Source organism: Phalacrocorax carbo, chromosome 25, assembly GCF_963921805.1.
Source record: "Phalacrocorax carbo chromosome 25, bPhaCar2.1, whole genome shotgun sequence".
NCBI classification, from domain to species: Eukaryota; Metazoa; Chordata; class Aves; order Suliformes; family Phalacrocoracidae; genus Phalacrocorax; species Phalacrocorax carbo.
In genome coordinates, this window is record NC_087537.1 from 35985 (window position 1) to 53189 (window position 17205).

A 17205-nucleotide genomic window follows, 5' to 3' on the forward strand; every position below is an offset into this window, starting at 1 on the left:
AGTCATAGAGCCATCGGTCACATCTTCCCTCTATATACACCACGCACCACCTCACCCGCTTACATCGGTCCCCTCAGTTCCCCTCCGTCGCCCTGCACGACTCGTCCCTCGGCATCTCCAAAACCAATACCAAACAAGTCGCCTGGTTGCACAGCAGTACCTTAATGGTTCCTGAAGACCGACTATAACCTGCCATCAAAACAAACATATGACTTCAAACATGAAGCCCTACGCACGTACAAGCTTGAACACCCTGCAGAGGTAATCTGCTCAGCTGAACTCTAGCCGCCTCTCCCAGATAGCTACGGTCACGGCCTCCGAGCCCACAAAATGTCACGGTGATTACGGTCCTCGCCCGCTGAGGAGGGCCACTCAATCCGAGATGACGGTACAACCTTTCCCCCAACAGCCTTGGCACAGCAACAGATGAACCCTAACCTCTCATCGCTGTGCCACCTACCCGACTCTACAGGGCCAGCAAGGCGGTCCGAGACAAACTCAAACGCACACACCAACGCTATGAGAAACGCTACAAACTGCGCGCCTCCGAGACGAGAGAACGCTCTCGGCAAACAGAGAGACAACTGGACGGAAGAGCTCGTCCAGCAACAAGACCTGCGGAACCCTGACAGTGACGCAAGGAGGCCCTAACGCGATCCAAAAAGATTAGAAGAGCGTCAGGGCCCGTGACAAGAAGTTCCTCTCAAAACTGAGAGGGAGGAGGCACAAGAAGCCCAGCTACAAGACCTAAGACTGTAAGGATGCAGGAAAGAAATCACGCTCCCTGAAAATGGACAGCAACAGAGCAGAGCTGTTCATGCATCTGGGAACGACGCCGCAGACAACAACTGCCCAGAAACTCCTCAAACACCAGAGTGACCCACACTTTAAACTGCAACGCAAAAAATGAGGCACCCGATGGGCGCCGGCCCCACAATTAGAACCTTGCCAGCCCCTAGGGATAGCGCTGTGCTCCTGAGAGCAAAGAGAACAAAGTCACCAGCCCCATGAGCCTCCTCACTGCGACCCAGCTCACCTGAAATGCTCCTCAAATAGCCTTCAGTCGCATCTTCCCTTTAATCCTGCACACGGACCCGCCGCCTTAGTGTGCTCTACTCAGCTCTGCTCTATCACCCTGCACAGCTCCATCTTCATCCTCTGCAAGAACAGCATGATAGAACAAGTCACCTGGACGCACAGCAACAGCTTAACCATTCCACAGGTCTTGCTTCCACGTAGGAATACCATCTAGAGCCCAACTACTGCATGCCATTAAAGGAAATACCTTCAATCAAATGTTAAGCCCCACGCACGTACAAGCTTGAACAGCTGAGAGATGCCCTCTGCTCAGCTAGCACTCTAGCTGCCTCTCCCAGACGGCTACGGTCATCCCCTCGGCACCCACAAAACGCCCCGGAAATTACCGTCCTCGCCCGCTGCCAACGGCCACTCGCTCCGACGAGGGTTGTACGGGCGTTGCCAAAACAGTCTACGCACATTAACATTAACCATATACTCTTATTGCTATTCTTTCCCCCGCTCTACCATTGCGACACCCCCAGGCGGAGGAGCAGCTCTGACACAGGCATCGACGTGCACGGACCGACACTGCTCACAAATACTACAAGCGACGTGATCGCGGCACCTCAGAAAATTCTCACCGAGACCACGGACTTCCGGCCCAGAGATGCCACCGGGCGAGAAGATCTGCAGGGCAGCGAGGAAGCAGCTATAGCATCCGCGGAGATGTCACGTACCATCACCACCTGCGAAAAAACCATATACCCACAACTAGGACGATGCACGAGCGACGAGCCGCTCTTAAAGACCTCAGAACGTTCAGGTGCAGGGAACAGGTCCCAGAAAAGGGCCCTGCGTATTCAGACTGCTCTTCAGCAGCAGTACTGAGGCCGCCTTAATCACCACCGCAAAAAGATGACCTTCTATAAAGGTCTAATATTTAAGACACAAGACAAATCTATGCAGTAGACTTAAAATGCGAGAAAGGAAGCTCTCGGTTACCATTATGCCGATGAGCCAGGGCTTGCAAAACCCTCAATATTGCTACCTAGGTGCCTGCTCAGCACGGAGAACAGACACATCGAGACCCGAGTACAGGAAGGAACAAAGACAGACTACAAAATCCACACAACAGCACAAGCACAGGCAGGAACTCCCCTGCCTGGCAGATGCTTCTGTTTTGCAGAAAGGACAACACAACCTCTCTCGGCCCAAACGTGTCCGGTCTCTGAACGGTCCCCTCCACTGATTTGACAACCCCTGCCTGCCCCCCCTGCGCTTCCCGCAACCGACCGGCCACCTGCACAAAGACCGCATCGGCCCCTCAGCTTCGCTTCCAAATCCGGGGGCTCAAAAGCCATCCTTTAAAAAGGCCACACAGGCTACGTAGGATGGGGCTGCGGTCACACGGACACTCTTCATCTCCAAACGTGCGGCGCCATCACTCAGCGTCGCACCACTCAACGCCGGCCACTTCCGCAACGACAGCCGCCTCGGAAGCGCCGTGAACTTCCGCTCGCCCACGCTCTAATGAGGCTGGATGTCGTGGCCGCCGCCACCTACGGCGCCTAGAGAACCAGAGAGACAAGGTGACCGCTGCGCCTGGAAGCGGCCGCCCGCTCACAAACAATTCCACACCTCAAAAATAACCGCTGCTACAGTTTCCTGTTCATCGCTCACCTTGCCCGACGAGCTCGGGGCAGACATCCCGCTTTGCATGTAGTTTTGTGAGTCCCTTCGTTAACTAGTCACATAGGTGCTCGCACTGCACGACCCCTCCGTTGTCACGTGCTGACCTACCTTCTCACGATGCTCTGTTCGCCCCCTCCCTCCCGTGTCCGGCTCCCTGCCGTGCATCTCCACCAACAGCCACATTCCAGACTCATCCTTTCCCCTACCATGCCAACACGGCTCCCTCACCTCCCGATCCGTGCCTCCCGGGTCAGTGGCCGCGTCAGGCGCCTGCTCACGTACTCGGTCCGTCCCCGATGGCTGGGAACTGTCACCTTCAATGCCGGGCCCACTTCTGGGGAAATACGGAGAGGCACACAGATATTAGACACTGCTTTCCAAAAGCAAGAGCTCACCACGCAAAACAAACTAACAAATCGTTTTGACTGACTTGTTTGGCAACACAGAGACCCCAAAGGCAGAAATCCCAGACGAGTGACCGCACAGCCCGCCCCGTCACAGCACACGACGCCATCTGCTCGCCTTTGCTGCCACGCCTCGCTCGACTGTCCTGCTTAACCCTAGACCTATGACTTAAAGTGCAAGAAAAAGTCAAACCACGCAACACACAAAAATTACACCGATAGGGCAAACACCAAAAGCAGTACGGGAAGCAAACGGGCGTGGCTGGTGTAGTGACACACTCTCCCTTTGTAGGTAACTCACTCCTGAGCGACTCCGTGAACAGCCGCGTGGAGAACCTCTCGGCAGACAGCACGCTCGAGCGGCCGCGCTGACACATACGGGGAAGGAGACTGGGCTACCGGAGGCTGCTTGCACACAGAACGCGACCATTAGCTAACACTTGAACACCCCTTTCCCAACCATCCCCCGGTACCAAGACTTCAAAAACCCCTCCTCTCCTCCTGAACTGTCAGGGAAGGAACCTCACTCCTTCCCGACAGCTCCCGCCCTGTATTTGCACCCCTAAAGCCCCTCTGTCAGCCGCTCCTCGGGAGCTGCCCTTCCCACCTCTGCCCCGCGCTCTGCGAGCACCTCCCACCTTCCGGCTTCCCGCAGACTCCGTGCTCTCTACAGGCCCACAAAATAACAGAAGCCCCGATGCTTATAATCTACGAGGGACCTGCCGCAAGCTGCAAAGGTTCTCGGGACAACGTGGTACTCCGCGGGCGATCGGGAAAGGCGACGAGCAGTTCCGTACCCCGACACACACTATGCGTTACGTCCCTGCTGCTTTCTGAAGGAAGGCTAGAGCTCCACATACAGACGCGTACAACACGCTCACCCTAACCCCTACCGCAGCATCTCAGCATCAGTCCTATTGAGAGATAACGTCAACAACTTGCACAACACACAGGCAAAACTGGTGGGAAAAATATACGCTTCTACCCTCGGCCAAGTCATAAAATTCCTGCAAAACCAACCAAACAAAAAACCTACCACACACAAAAACAAAACACCAAAAAAACCCCAGACAAAACCATAACACTCCCACAAAACCAAACAATCCAAAACACACTATTAGACCATCTTGCTACCCCTGAACATCCAACACAAACTTACTGACCCGAGGAAAAACAAAAGCTCGTACAAGTATACTTCCTAATATATATCTGCTGCTCAACTTTGACTGCTCTCTTACCTCAGCCAGAAACCTCCCCCTCTCTAAATGTCAAAACACACCTACCCAAAGAGCTTAGACAGCTCAAAACCTGCAACCAACTCAAGGAACAGTACCAGAGAAGCCCAGGAGCAGAATGAGCCTCCCGAAGAAAGGCTGGGGCTCATCTACGCCAGCAGAATGGCAAAGCAGAATGAAATCTTTTAAGAGCCCCTTCTCAAAAATTATCTCTGGTTATAAAGTAAATCATTTACTGTAAAACCATCAACCATTCGGAGTCACCTCAACGCTCTCTCTCGCTCAGTCCCTTAACAGAACTGAATCAGTCTCAAAGGACAAAAAACATGAAAAGAAACGTGGAAATATACAAGCGTATCGGGAACGGTACGAAGCAGCTAAATTAACACCTCAGTAGCTGGGACAAAACTAAATTGTAAAGGACAACAAAAAACCACCCCAGGAGACGCATCGATAAAAACAGAGGAAGGCTCTCTCTACTCACAGAAGCTCACGGAGAGACCTGAGCCAACGGTACACAGCTTTGGGGTAGCCGATACCGAAAAGAAACATACTCGAGACAGAAAACAGACTGCTGTGGAGCACAAAGGTGGCTTTGGCAAAGGTTCTGCCAGGACAAGAGTCACAGTTACAGGGAACGGACAGCGGCCGGCAGGGGAAACGCCGTCGGCGTGGCGGGGCCAGCGCGGGAAATGCCGCCCTCAGCTAACGCTGCGCTATCAAGCCTTAAGTGAAAACTGCAGAGTAGTTACAGGAGACGGGCATAAGACGGATGCTGAATATCACTTGATGGTCACAAAATCTCATGGGGATGGGCACCACGTAGCCTCGTGGACACCCCTTAGACCCAAACGCTTAACGAGAGACGCTTCTTGCCAAAATACAAGCTCGACGAGGAAAAGCCAACGGGGATGTGGGGGCAACTACCAAAATCTCAGTATGTGAGCAGGCGTTACTTAAGATGGTGCAGTGGTTCTGCCGGGTCCGTCCAACCTGAGCAACGGGTTCTAACGCCTGTCCAGCAGCGTCCATGATCTCTCTCACGGCCTCCCACATCATAGACACCTCCCCTGCCTGGGACCGCGTTTTCCATGTCCCACCCCTCCCCATCCCCGCAATGAAAATCAAACACAACAAATAAGTACTCCACTTCATCTTCTTGGCCTCCAAAAGAAGCTTCCTTCCACTGCTGAGCATCGACACCGACATCCTCATGCTGTTCCTCAAAAGCAGGCTGGCCCTCGGGTGCCCGTACTGCCAAAGGAAGAGAAAATGATTATGCTCTTATGATGAGCTCCATCATCCTCTCCTTCAGGAAATCAAATCCCGATCGCTACATACCAGAAGTTTGTGCAGGAGATGGCCGAGGCCAGCCCCATATATGAGGCACTCTGTGACCCTGCTCTCTCTTTTGGCCACAGCACCCGCCACCGGGGAGCCCCAAACCCCTTGTGACTCCCAAGGAAAACCAGATAAAACTAGTTCAAAACAACTGGCAGGTGAGAGGTGACCGACAAACACGTATAGCCCACCTCAAACCAGCCAGAGAGCTGACTACCTCCCCCACTAAACTCTCATCTTCGACAAATACACCAAACAGAACAATGTTTACGCTGAACAGAACAAAACCCTTACCCTCTGACACTCTGAAAAGGATTTGTGCACCCACAAAATATATATATATTCATGCTATCGACCGACGGACCACACTTCCTCAGGGTCAGCCCTGCAAAGACAGGAGGACGCCCGATGCTCTCTCCATAAATATAAAATAAAAAACTGAGCCAGAGCCAGGCAGAGAGAGGCGGAGAAAGAACAAGTAGCCACAGGCTACAGGACAGAGAGAGGGAGGACCAAAAAGACGGGGAGGCAGGGAGCCACTCAGAGCGAGATGGAGAAAGAAGGGGCGGGGGGACGCAAAAAAAAAAACCTAAAAATAATTTTGCAGCAGGTAAGGAAAGAGAGGGGGCCAGGGGGGAGAGACAGGGAGGGCCCAGGACGCACAAGAGAGGCAACGGGGCCCCAGTGGCCCAGGACTCACCGCGACTCTCGCTCTCAGCGCTGCTGGCACAATTTAGCCGTTCAGATGCTTCTTTCCCCTCCTCTCCGCCCTGCCTCTTCTGCAGCTCCAGACTCTAGGCCGTTCTCCACCTAAAGAGGATACACGGGTGTCTTACCGCTCTTACGAGATGAGGCTTCCTAGGCACATAGCCTAGCTCGCTCGTGCACTACACGCCCGTACCCAACTCCCGGTTACGCGTACAGACCCTGCGGTGCACGTTGGTGGCCTGGCCCGCTGCGGGCTACGAAGGGGGATCCTCCCTCCCTCACCTGCAGGGACAGGCTCTCTCTTGCCTGCGGCAGGAAGGCAGCTGGCAGCCAGAGCGCCTTCAGTTTCTTCTGCTTTACCTTTCGTTGGCGTCTCCAGCTTCAGCCGAGGCAGCTCCTGTCCACAGCCGGGAAGGGCTCTGTGTGTCCCTTTTCGCCCCCGCGCTGCGAGGATGGCAACGCCGGGCAGAGAGAAGCCACGCAAGCCTGAGACGGCCGCAGTCAACGGCATCCCCGGGGGAAGGACAGACAACCACGTCCTCAGCACGGTCTCTGGGAGAGGGAAAGAAGAAACAGCGACCGTCATTACCGTCGATCGACCCTGGCCAAAGCCCCTCCTTGCGCAGGGGCTTCTGGACACACCGCCCCTTCCCCGCGCTACTGCTAAGGGCCCCTGCGCCGAGGGGGAATCCAGTGCGCTCGAGGGCCGGCTCGCTGCCTTCACGACAGGGCCTGGGGGCGGCCAAGGGCTACGCAGCACGCTTCAGGGGAGGTGCCGGGGCTGGGGGCAGGCGCACGGGGCAAGGGGGGGCCAGGGGAGGCTGAGCGGGAGCTCCGGTGAGCCGGGGAGGCGGCGGCCATCATCTGCGCCCTGGGCAGGGGGAAAAGGTCCTCCTCCTTTCCCTCTTCCCTTCTGTCAGCTCCCGGGGAACTCACCGCTTCTCGGGGAGCGGCCGCACCTGGAAGCCCCCAGAAATCAACACGAATCCAACCCCAAAAATACACCGCGCCTACCGTACGCGGCACGGCCGCCCGGCACCCGAGCGCCGGAACACCGCGCCTCCCGCCGCGCCCCGGCGAGCCACGTGACAGGGCCGGCAGCCACTGCGCCAGGACTACAGCTCCCGGCATGCTCTGCGCCACAACACGGCCGCCCGGCAGCCCCCCGCCGCAAGGACTACAGCTCCCGGCACGCTCTGCGCCACAACACGGCCGCCCGGGAGCCCCCCGCCACAAGGACTACAGCTCCCGGCACGCTCTGCGCCACAACACGGCCGCCCGGCAGCCGCGCGCCGCAAGGACTACAGCTCCCACCATGCTCTGCGCCACAACGCGGCCGCCCGGCAGCCCCCCGCCACAAGGACTACAGCTCCCGGCATGCTCTGCGCCACAACGCGGCCGCCCGGCAGCCCCCCGCCGCAAGGACTACAGCTCCCGGCATGCTCTGCGCCACAACATGGCCGCCCGGCAGCCCCCCGCCACAAGGACTACAGCTCCCGCCATGCTCTGCGCCACAACACGGCCGCCCGGCAGCCCCCCGCCGCAAGGACTACAGCTCCCGGCATGCTCTGCGCCACAACATGGCCGCCCGGCAGCCCCCCGCCACAAGGACTACAGCTCCCGGCATGCTCTGCGCCACAACATGGCCGCCCGGCAGCCCCCCGCCGCAAGGACTACAGCTCCCGGCACGCTCTGCGCCACAACACGGCCGCCCGGCAGCCCCCCGCCACAAGGACTACAGCTCCCGCCATGCTCTGCGCCACAACACGGCCGCCCGCCCAGCCGCCACACGCACCACCACAGCTCCCGCCACGCCGCGAGCCCGCCCTCCCCGCTCTCTCACCCTGCGGGGCACCGCCCCTCCCGCCGATGCACCCGGAAGCCCCACCGAGCCCTCAGCACAGCCTCGCTCTCCCCACCGCCCGCTCCGACCCGCCGCTGCCCCGCCGCAGCCCTCCTCGGGGCTTGACCCGGCACGCAGCGGCCCCCCACCCAGCCCCCGCTCACCTCCTCCCTCGCTACACTCGCAGCCCGCTGACGCTCGGCCACAGCTCCGCTCCGCCCCGCCCTCGGCTCACACTGGCCCCCGGAGCAGGGCACCACCCCTTTTCCAGGGAGGAGCCGGCACCGCCAGCCCCACTGCCCGCACCTGGGGCTCCTCCAGCCAGACCCCGCCCACAGCTGAGGCGCAGCAGCAACGGGGGGCCCCCTCCCCTCACCCCCACAGTGCACCACCTCCTCCCCTGGGCTCCGTCACAGCCCCTTGCCCCACGCCAAGGGAGCGCAAACGCAGCCCTCAGGCCAAAGGAGAGGGCAGCTGTTGGTGCAGGCGCGCACGTAACAAGTCCCAGGAGCGATTCGTGGCTCAGGGTCCCCAACGCTCCCCCTGCCCCAAGGCCACCTCGGCCGCCGTTGCCGCAGCCGCACGGAGCTGGTGGTGGCTGGGATAGTGCTCATTTTCTCCACAGTAGCTAGGAAGGGATACGTTTTGGATTTATGCTCAAAACACCGTTAATAATGTAGAGATGTTTTGGTTCTTGCTGAGCACTGCTTCCACAGTCAGGGCCTCTTCTGGTTCTCTCAGTGCCCCACCAGCAAGTAGGCTGGGACAGCTGGGAAAGCTTTCTCAGCTAACTGACCAAAGGGATATTCCATACCATTTGACATCATGCTCAGCACACGCAGCTGGGGGAAGAAGGGGGAGTCCTTGGGGGGGGGGGGGGCTACGGCATTTCTCTCCCTAAGTAACCATGACACATGACAGAGCCCTGCTTTCCCAGAGGTGGCTCAACACCTGCCCGCCGAAAAGGAGGAGTGAATTAATTCCTTGCTTTGCTTCCACGCACAGCTTTTGCTTTACCTATTAAACAGTCTTGATCTCAGCCCATGATTTTTCTCACTTTTACCCTTCCAGCTCTCTCCCCCAGCCCACTGAGGGTGGAGCGAGCAAGCAGCTCCCTGGTGCAGAGTTGCCAGCTGGGGCTAAACCACGGCACGCACTTGTCCGCGTTTGGCAGGGAAGGGACCGTCCGTCGCCTGGCTCCTGGAGCGACGGGCTGCTGGACAGAGGGGGAGGCCACCAAAGGTGAGGAGCAGGGCACAGGACAGTAGGAAGAGAGAAGAGAAGAGAAGAAAAGAGCAGCAGCCAGCTGGACGGGGGCGGGGGGGCGTGTGTGCGTGTAGTGAGAAGGCACGAGGCAGGGAACAGGACGGCCAGAGAAGGACAGGGAGCCTGACGGAGGTGGAGATACAAGCAGCAGAGAGAGGGGAAGAGAGGCGGCAGAAAGAGGGGGGAAGAGCAGGACACAGACCAACAAAGAAGGAAGAGGAGCAGGCTGGAGACGCACAGAGAACCTGGGGCAGGCAGCACGACAGCGAGGGAGGAAAGAAGAATAGGGGCAGGAAGCTGGACCGAGCGCGATGGAGACAGACAAGACAAGCGACAAGAACAGGGCAGAAAGGGAAGAATGAAGCCACGGGGACAGGGAGCCGAGACAGCCAACGACGGAGGGAAGGGGCCGGGGAGGGAACACCACAAAACAAACCATGGGGCTACGTGGTACAGAGCATGAGAAGGCAGAGAATTAAGAATCAGGGACAGGGAGCCAGAGAAACAACAACAAAAAAAAACACCCAAAACAAAGGGAGATGGGGAGCAAAAGGAATCGCAATGCGTACAGAAAGGAGAGAGAAACAATTCTAAAACAGGGTCATGGGGAAGCCAGAGACAGCAAGATGGAGAAAGGACAAAAGCTACAGGCTACAGGGCAGAGAGGGAAGAATTAATGAATAGACACAGAGAGCTGGGCAGAAAGAGATGGAGAAAGGCTGAAGATCACACGGCCAACAGGGAAGAGAGAAGAGAGGGAGGAATTTTCAAAACAGGGGCAAGAAGCCAGAGAGAGGGAGAGAGGCGCAACAATAAAATGGGGACAGGCCACAGGGCGGCGAGGAGGGAATCGATGAATAAGAACAGGAGACCAAAGAGAACACAATGTAGAATGGAAAAAAGGAACAGCGGCCTACAGGGAAGGAGGAATTAAAGATCAGGCACTGGGAGGCAGACAGAGACACATGAAGAAACAAGTAGGAAAAAAAAAAAAAAAAAACACACAACGGCAATGGGCTACAAAGACAGACAGAGAGGGAAGAAATAAAACATAGCAGCAAGGAGCTGGACAGAGAGAGATGAGGACAAACAAACAGCACGGTCTACGTGACAGAGAACGTGGAATTAGAACACAGAGAGGGGGAGCCGGACAGAGAGAGAGGCCGAGAGAAAAATCTAGACGGGCTACGGCGGGCAGAGGCAGGAATTAAAACCTAGGGACAGGGAGCTGGACAGAGGGAGACGGAGATCACAGGGAACAGCGGCGGGTGCAGGAAGAACAGGAATTCAAGAATAGGGAAAGGGAGCTGGACAGAGAAGAACTCAGGCAGGCAAGTAACAGTAGCAGGGTACAGAGCAGAGCAGACGAACTAAAAAGCGCGGCGGGAGCGTTGAGGTAGACAGAGAGAGATTAAGAAAAAAGTCACGGGCTACGTGGCAAAGCAGGAGGAACTCAGAAACGGGGATGGCAACCAAGGGAGAGTGAGCTGGTGAAGGATAACGGGTATTCAAAGTGAGGGACGGGGAGCTGGGAAAAGCGAGGCAGAGAAAAACAGAATCACAGAGAGAATCACACAAAGCCAAAAAAGAAGAAACTGAACAACAGGAACAGGTGTAACCAAAGCGATGAAATCAACCAACCAGAGACGGTGTTCCATTACGGGAACACGGAGCGTACGAATCAGCGCATCTGTCGATCTGCATTTTAGTCCCTAGGCGATCGTTAATGTCAGCAGAACAACAGACAACGTGCTTCTGTCAGAAACGGATGACAAAACGCGGTTTCGTGTAGCGGACTGAGAAAACTAGCCAAGACTGCCAAGATTAAGAGCCAAGAAGGTAAAAGGCAATTCTGGCAGGGGGAGATCGCGACCACCGACTCACGGACCACCACCGAGCCTGCGCAGTGATTTACATACGGAACAAGCAAGTTTGTACCAATCAGTAGACAGGACGATAATGAATATGTATGAATACGTAAAATTTTGATCTACAAATTCTACGGGAAAGGTGTGTGAGGTACGCACGCCAGGAGGAGCGATCCCCCGTGCATCTGGCGCCGTGAATAAAGAACGCCTGCTCTTTAATACTAGATTGGTGTTGAATAGATATTTCCGATTTTACCGTGTTTTTTGGTAACAGTTTTGGCACCCCAGATGGGAACCTGCTTTTGAATCTCGACGGATCCGCAGGACCGTGGGACCTGCAGCCAGCCCCAAGGAATTCTTGGGGAGAGCTTCCGATCCCCAGGCCAGAGAATTCTGAGAAAGATCCCCTGGACTGAAGTAAACAAGGCATTCGTTTACGAAGAAACTTAGGTAGAATAATATGTGGCGTTAGCTTCCCACATAGGATAGGATAGTGGGTTTGAGTCCCACAGGCCTGCCCGTAAGGCGCGGCAAAAGCCACGCAGGGTTGGGGCCAAGAGGTACCTCGGTTGGTAAGTCTCTGCTAGGCGAAAGCCTGTGGAGCGGGACCCGAGGGTAGGGGGGTCTTCAACAGGGGGTTGAAGTCTCCAGGGATATCTAGCAGGGGGCTACAGATCCCAGTGAGACCTCTAACGGGGGTTGGAGTCCCTCTGACTACTATTTGTGATAGTGCACTATCACAACTGCTAGTCGACTGGGAGATGGGAGCATTTCTGAGTAAGAAACCTATCCCACAGAGAACACCTTTGGGATGTACTTTGAAGCACTGGAAAGACATCGGGGGTGATGACCCACTAACTCGGAAACCATTAATTGAATATTGCAATCATTGGTGCCCAACGTATCAATTGGAAGGTGGGCACGAATGGCCAGAACAGGAGACATTGCAATATCATACCATCTTGCAATTAATGTTGTTTTGTAAAAAGGGAAGGCAAATGGGAAGAAGTGGCATATGTTGATTTGTTCTTTACACTGTGGAATCATCCAGAGTGGCAGAAACAGCGTGAGATATGTCCACAGGATTCTACGGCAATGTTTCTGAAAAGAGGAAAATGTGGTGAGAACTTGAAGTGTTGCTCTACTTGTGATACTGGATACTTCACTTGATGGAACTGACAAGAAAATAGTATTGAATACAGCCAGAAGGCAGGTGCAGGGAGCACATGCTAACAGGAATTTACAGAGAACAACGAATAAGAATTTTCCATCTACAAATCCCGAGTGGGACCCTAATCAGCCAGGACCCAGGGGAATGTTGACTAGATGTCAGAGACAGATTTTATTTGGAGTAAGACATGCAATGCCAAAAGCCATAAATTTTGACCCATTTATTAAGTGAGACAAGAATTAAAGGAGTCCCCCCCTTCAGCCTTTATGGAAAGACTGAAGGTGACCACCAGAAAATATACTCATTTGAACCCAGAAAAAAACAGAAAAAGCAATTCAGTTGGTCTCTATATTCATAAGACAATCAGCCCCAGATTGGGGGGGGGGTGGGGGGGGGGGGGGGGAGTAAAAAAACCTTCAGAAACTAGAAGAACCTGAATCCAGAGATCTGGGTAAAATGCTTGAAGTAGCTTGGCATGAAGGAGACCAGAGGAATCAACCCTAGCTGAACACCTGGTTACACTGAAGCTAGGGAATGAAGAAATAGAATTTTTGGTAGATACGGGAGCCACTTCTTTGGTATTGAATACACGTAAAGAGAAAGTTGATCATAAACCAGTAGGTGTTGTTAGTGCGACAGGGCAAAGAAAAATTAGCCTTTCTTAGAGCCATTAAAGTTTAAATTGGAGAAGCAATGGGCAACTCACCAGTTTCTGTATATGCCTGAATGTCCACTGCCTCTGTTATGATGAGATCTATTAAGTAAATTAGATGCTCAAGTAACTTTTAAAGATGGAGAGATTAAATTACTAATACCAGAACAGAATCAAAAGCCACAGAGGCGAGAGCGTTTATGTTACAGGATTCCTCCAGGGAGGAACAGGTTCCCGAAGAAGTGGAAAACGTAGTAATTCCTTTGGTTTGAGCGAGCGGAGCTCCGGAGCGACCTAAGCGGGCAGAGCCGGTAAAAGTAACCTTAAAGCCTGGAGCCAAGCCGGTAAGACAAAAACAATACCGTATTAAGCGAGAGGCTCGAAAAGGATTAGAGAAGTTAATTATAAATTTTTTTCAGAATATGAGCTCTTAATAGAATGTGAATCAGAATATAGTACTCCTGTGCCGCCAGTAAAGAAATCTAGAGGCAAAGAGTATTAGCTGGTTCACGATTTAAGGGCTATATCTCAGGTGGTCCAAGATCTACATCCGGTAGTAGCTAATCCATACACTTTACTGACCTCTTTTAAAGGAGGAGCATAAATGGTTTACTGTACTAGATTTGAAGGATGCCTTCTTTTGCATACCTCCAGGCATAAAAAGTCAAAGCCTATTTGCTTTGGAATGGGAAAGCCCCACCACAGAATGAAAGACACAGCTAACATGGACCGTACTTCCACAAGGATTTAAAATTAGTCCTACGATATTTGGGACTCAGCTGGCAAGAAAAAAAATTAGAAATATAGAAATGTCTAGAAAAAACAGAACCCAGGGAGAGGCATATTGTTACAGAATGCAGACGACATTCTGATAGTGGCAGAAAGTAAAGAATAATGTTTTGAAATTTTTAAATTTTCTGGGCCAAGGAAGATGCGGAGTTTCCAGAAACAAAACCCAAATAGGAGAAGCAACAGCCATTTATTTAGGATTCGAAATATCTCAAAGACAAAGACAATTAGAAAGTGAAAAGAAAGAAACTATTTGTCAAATTCCTGAACCTTGCGGCCCGAAGGAACTGAGAGCTTTTCTGAAAATAGTGAAATAGCGTCAGCTCTGGATTCTGAACTACAGACTGTATGTAAAACCATTATATGAGGCACTGAAAGAATCAAAGGATAAATATTTAACCTGGACGCCCGGATGCCAAACGGCATTCAAAGAACTGAAAAGAGCCTCAGTGATGGCCCCTGCATTAGGCCTACCCGATTTCGCTAAACCTTTTGAGTTGTTTGTCCACGAAAGACAACATTTAGCCCTTGGAGTGCTGACACAGCGACTGGGAACCTGGAAGAGACCCGTGGGCTACTTCTCCAAACAACTCGACCACGTGAGTAAAAGATGGCCTGGATGTTTACGGGCAGTGGCAACAGCAGCGCTGCCGATCCAGGAAGCCCCAAAGTTAACAATGGGACAAAAGATGACAGTATGTGTCCCGCACATAGCGGTGACTGTTTTAGAACAAAAGGGGGGTCGTTGGCTATCCCTTAGCAGAATGTTGAAATATCAAGTTGTTCTGTTAGAACAAGACCATGTGGAATCGAAGACTACTGCTATACTGAATCCTGCTATGTTTTTAACAACAGAAAACCTTACGGACAATTTCGAACACGATCGCTTGCTAACTATTGAACAAGTCTATTCCAGCAGACCAGGCCTGAGACACAAACCTCTGGGAAAATCCTGATCTGGAGTTGTTTACAGATGGAAGCAGCTCTGGGCGAGAAGAGAATGGCCGGATATGCTGTCGTTATCACCGCCGAGGGAATGGAGTCAGGGGCGCTGCCTGCGAACACCTCAGCACAGAAAGCAGTATTGGTAGCGTTGAAGCGAGCTCTGCGAATGGCAGAAGGACGAAGGATAAATATCTAGACTGATTCCAAACATGCATTTGGTGTGATCCACGATCATGGAGCTACTGGGAAGGAAAAAGGACTGCCATCAGCCCAAGAATCATTGATACAGCATAAAGAAGACATTCTCCAACTTCCGGAAGACGTGCAGAAACCAAAAGAAGTGGCGGTAAAGCGTTGCAAAGCTCATCGATTCGGCCAGACGGCTGTAAACATAAGCAAACGATTGACAGATAAAGCTGCAAAGAGGACTGCAGAGCAAGGTATCCTTGCACTAGTACCAGTAAAACAGATCGGAATTCCAAAGTTGAAACCGAGATTATTATAATAAATTGGATGAGCAATTAGCAGAACAATTGGAAGCATCACAAAACACAGAGATGGTAGGTAACACCAGAAAAACAAGTAATAATAATAACAACCCCACAAGTTATGACAGAACTTGCAAAAGAAAAGCATGAGCAAACACATTAGGGTGTAGATGCTACGGTTTTGAGTTTAAAAGCATCTGTAGCGTGTGTAGGCATGACAAGAACAGTTAAACCCATGGTAGCTAAGTGTCCAATCTGTCCTAGAAATAATCCCCTGAACCAAAGGAAACCACCTTTAGGAGTAACAAAACAAAAAATTCTCCCGGAAATTATTAGCAAATTAAGTTTTCTGAGTTACCCAGACAAAATAGATATAGCAGTATTTGTTAGTGCTGATGGACAAGTTTTCTAGTTGGCCAGAAGCTTTCTCGTGCTGCACCAACAAAGCTAGAGTAGTAGTTAAGATGTTGCTGAAAGAAATAATACCAAGATTTAGAGTGCCAACAGGAATGTCCTCTGAGAGAGGACCACATTTTTTTGCAGAGGTAGTTCAACAAATTAATAAAATTTTGGGTATAAAATGGAACCTGCATATGCCCTAGAGACCACAATCAAGTGAAAATTTTGAGAAGATGAACCAAACACTGAACTGACATAGTGGAATATTATTGATCTAAGATGGAAGTATTGAGAAAATGATTATTTCAAAACTTCCAAAGGGGGGAAATGTAACCAAAGCGATGAAATCAACCAACCAGAGACGGTGTTCCATTACGGGAACACGGAGCGTACGAATCAGCGCATCTGTCGATCTGCATTTTAGTCCCTAGGCGATCGTTAATGTCAGCAGAACAACAGACAACGTGCTTCTGTCAGAAAAGGATGACAAAACGCGGTTTCGTGTAGCGGACTGAGAAAACTAGCCAAGACTGCCAAGATTAAGAGCCAAGAAGGTAAAAGGCAATTCTGGCAGGGGGAGATCGCGACCACCGACTCACGGACCACCACCGAGCCTGCGCAGCGATTTACATACGGAACGAGCAAGTTTGTACCGATCAGTAGACAGGACGATAATGAATATGTATGAATACGTAAAATTTTGATCTACAAATTCTACGGGAAAGGTGTGTGAGGGACGCACGCCAGGAGGAGCGATCCCCCGTGCATCTGGCGCCGTGAATAAAGAACGCCTGCTCTTTAATACTAGATTGGTGTTGAATAGATATTTCCGATTTTACCGTGTTTTTTGGTAACAGTTTTGGCACCCCAGATGGGAACCTGCTTTTGAATCTCGACGGATCCGCAGGACCGTGGGACCTGCAGCCAGCCCCAAGGAATTCTTGGGGAGAGCTTCCGATCCCCAGGCCAGAGAATTCTGAGAAAGATCCCCTGGACTGAAGTAAACAAGGCATTCGTTTACGAAGAAACTTAGGTAGAATAATATGTGGCGTTAGCTTCCCACATAGGATAGGATAGTGGGTTTGAGTCCCACAGGCCTGCCCGTAAGGCGCGGCAAAAGCCACGCAGGGTTGGGGCCAAGAGGTACCTCGGTTGGTAAGTCTCTGCTAGGCGAAAGCCTGTGGAGCGGGACCCGAGGGTAGGGGGGTCTTCAACAGGGGGTTGAAGTCTCCAGGGATATCTAGCAGGGGGCTACAGATCCCAGTGAGACCTCTAACGGGGGTTGGAGTCCCTCTGACTACTATTTGTGATAGTGCACTATCACAACTGCTAGTCGACTGGGAGATGGGAGCATTTCTGAGTAAGAAACCTATCCCACAGAGAA

The 17205-nt window shown here is 52.7% G+C and overlaps 1 long non-coding RNA gene across 6 annotated transcripts in view; it reads right to left on the reverse strand.

The window, feature by feature from the left end:
- Positions 1-17205, reverse strand: part of LOC135317176 (uncharacterized) — a 160113-nt gene that overhangs the window by 35601 nt on the left and 107307 nt on the right. For 5 of the 6 annotated variants that reach the window (XR_010376266.1, XR_010376265.1, XR_010376267.1 and 2 more), the window contains exons 4-5: positions 6761-6952; positions 6393-6502 (exon numbers count right to left, since the gene is read on the reverse strand). This is a non-coding gene — a long non-coding RNA (uncharacterized LOC135317176). Of the gene's footprint in view, positions 1-6392; positions 6503-6760; positions 6953-7336; positions 7718-17205 lie in introns of those variants that run through there. The other variant, XR_010376268.1, reaches the window with a different exon arrangement.